We start from the raw sequence: 3,080 nt of genomic DNA on the forward strand, positions 1-3,080 counted from the left end.
CACCCTATGACCTAAACTAAGTGATGATTAAAAAAGAAATACATTTCAAAAGGGACTTAGCTTAGCACCAAGTGAACTTGACAATGAGAGTTGTTGGCTTCCCGTGGAGGAAGATTCACCATATAATTCCACATGAGATGTTTACTCCCCTATGAGGGATACTCACCCAATAGATTCTCATGAGATGAGGCTCCAATGCTAGTAGGCATGTAGATGGTTCAATACATATCTCCTAGTTCTTGAACTATGTTGCCCCCATAGGTAGACTAGCTAGTGGATCCACCTAAAAATCTATGTTTATGTTTGGTTTTACTTTTGCCGGTAGACCACCTTCCACCGGTGTAAGTTTTTACAACACCAGATTGCACACTTAGATCTTGTGGTCTATGTCGGTTAAGGCAAGTTGTTCTGAAAGTAAAATGAAGTAATAGACTATACACTGACTAGGGTGACTTGAGAGGTTTGGCTTAGCTAGGTAGGAGTATGAGACTCTATCTATGCGTTGCACTAGTTTGCCTTGAAGGAATCCTTAGGAGGTTGTTCATGTGTTCTTATAATGTATATGCTATGAATATGAGGACTTTACATATTGATAATCCTATATGTTGTTAGTTTCATTTATGAACATGCTATTAGTCTATATTGCTAAATGTGATGATAAGTATTATTGATTCTATGTTATAATGAGTTGGACGTTGCTTATGATCCTTTATTTTGTATACTTGATTTAATAAGGTTACAGGGCTTTACTTGGTCATTGCACTTGTACTCTTAATGATGAGTTATGTGTAAGGGTCTTGCTTATGTGATGATCTTATGAACTCTTATACATGCTTGTTGATGTTATGACTTGATGTTGGAGTTGTCTTGATTATGTACTCAATTATGTGGATATATATGTTCACTTGACTACTGTTAATGTTAGTATTGTGTTGTACATGGTTTGGGCTTATGGATTACGTAAGTATTTGGCTATATGAGCTCTTGATTGGGCATAAAGCTTTTCAAAGTACTTTGGCATGGGTTTGAACAAATTTCCTCTTCAGAATGATTTAACTTGTTTATGTGCATATACTCATACTTAGTACAAGTGTGTACTAACCCCATGTTTATGTTTACTACAAATTCTAGGATCTTGCCGTTGAGCTTAGTTGAATGCCATTGAAGACTACTTGGATATTCCCCAAGTGTTCGGTAGGTCCTCACCTTCCGAAGACGATGCCACTATCTTGCTATTTGATATTGTTTAGTCTTAAAGACGATTTAGTTCATTCTCTTTTTTTGTTGACTTTGTGTATGCCTATATAAAGCCTTTACTGTAATGAAGTCTGGCTTGAACCCAAGATGTTGTATTCGACTTAGATGGTTTAATATGAGACGTATTCTGGACTTCTTATGAATCTCTCTCTCTATATATATATATATCTGTGTGTGTGTGTATGTGTGTGCGTGTGTGTGTGTGTTTGTGTGTGTGTGTGTGTGTATGTGTGTGTGTATGCTATAAAAGTAGAAGACTATGTAATGTTCCTATACGAAGGGTCTATGTATACTCGATGTGAATATATTATGTGTATGTAGAGGTCTATGTAAACGTCAATGTTGAATATAACGAAAAGTTTTAAATTTTCCTTAATTTAACCAATGATATGTAATAATGTAACATAAGAGGCTAATCTTAATCATCAAACAGGACGCCGACGCCATCTACATCTAGGGGATGTGACAGAGTATTAGATATGAGATCTATAATTGACATATCTCAAGCTTTTTATGCTAAACTTTGGTGGCGATTTAGATCTCAAAATATTCTATGGTCAATTTTTATGTGGAATAAATATTGTAAGAAGCAAATACCAAATTTAGTACAATGGAAAAATGGATCACAACTATTGAAAAGCATGTTGATGAACAGGGATATTGTTGAACAAAAAATATGGTGGGAACAAAAAGGTTGTACGCCTTCTATTTGGTATCATAACTAGACAAGATTGGGTCCTTATTTTGGACAACCTACAAAACAACAAAGTTGCCATAACATGATTGATATTAAGATCTTCCTAAATGATAATAGGGTGGGGTTATGATGAGATACAAATGCACATACCAGCTTATCTAGTGCAACATGTCAAACAAAATATGGAGTATCTAAAATATGATGATATTTTTGATAGGCCCTGGTGGAATAAAACTTGTTCAGTTGACAGTCAAGAGTGCATGAGAGCCACTTAGAAAAAAAACTGTACACTGATTTCTACAAGAAGATATGAGTTCTTCTTCAACTTTTCTACTGGTCGATTCAGTCCTCATGATCTGAGTTCTTGAATTTCCTGTACAATTTAATAAGTCAATATCTCTCTTTACGATCTAATATCAGGTGGTTGTATTAATCTTATTGTGGGATTCAACCCACCTAGAGTTGATTTGAGAGATGAGGTATAAACTTGCCATTGTAGACATCGAGAATGCATCACCGGAGTTTGAATGTGAATCCTACAATGGAAGATAGATCAACATTCAAAGGAGATAATGATCGAGTTAGTGGGTACCTTATTCTTACTAAAAATCCATGTTTTGATCTTCTAGAGATCCCTTACCCACCATAATTGCTGATACACGATCGACAGGTCCCCGCTGGGAGCTCAATTTGTGGAGCTCCGTGACTAATTTATGTAGAAGTCGTGGTGGAGATGCTATTATTGAGGACTTACTTTTCCACTTTCCTTTTATGATATTTTTGTTCTATTTAATTTATGTATTTCTTACTGATTTTATGGACTTAGCACTTTGGGCTAAGCCCATTTGTAATTTTTTATCATTTTACTAAAACGGCCCTCTTGGTCTTTAAGTTTAAATAAAAGAAGATAAAATATAAAAGTGTAGTTGACTAAAATTTTATCCCCAGTTTATTAAGAAAGAAATTGTGTACATCAAAAGTTGTGAGTTCATGCTAAAATTGTAGAGAAAAAAGTTAAATTTAGCTGATTTTGTAGATGGGTATGATTTTGTTGCAAAATGGAATAAAAACTGGTGATAAATTTACATCTTATTTTTTTGCTAAAAGATGAACAATGAAGAATGAA

The 3,080-nt window shown here is 34.6% G+C and overlaps 1 long non-coding RNA gene across 1 annotated transcript; it reads right to left on the bottom strand.

The window, feature by feature from the left end:
* Positions 1–1,858: 1,858 nt before the first annotated feature.
* Positions 1,859–2,705, bottom strand: LOC114077355. The gene is made up of 2 exons (XR_003578659.1): positions 2,411–2,705; positions 1,859–2,327 (listed from the first exon to the last, which is right to left on the bottom strand). It is a non-coding gene; the product is annotated as an uncharacterized LOC114077355 (long non-coding RNA).
* Positions 2,706–3,080: the final 375 nt, after the last annotated feature.

This window comes from Solanum pennellii, chromosome 5, assembly GCF_001406875.1.
Source record: "Solanum pennellii chromosome 5, SPENNV200".
NCBI classification, from domain to species: domain Eukaryota; kingdom Viridiplantae; phylum Streptophyta; class Magnoliopsida; order Solanales; family Solanaceae; genus Solanum; species Solanum pennellii.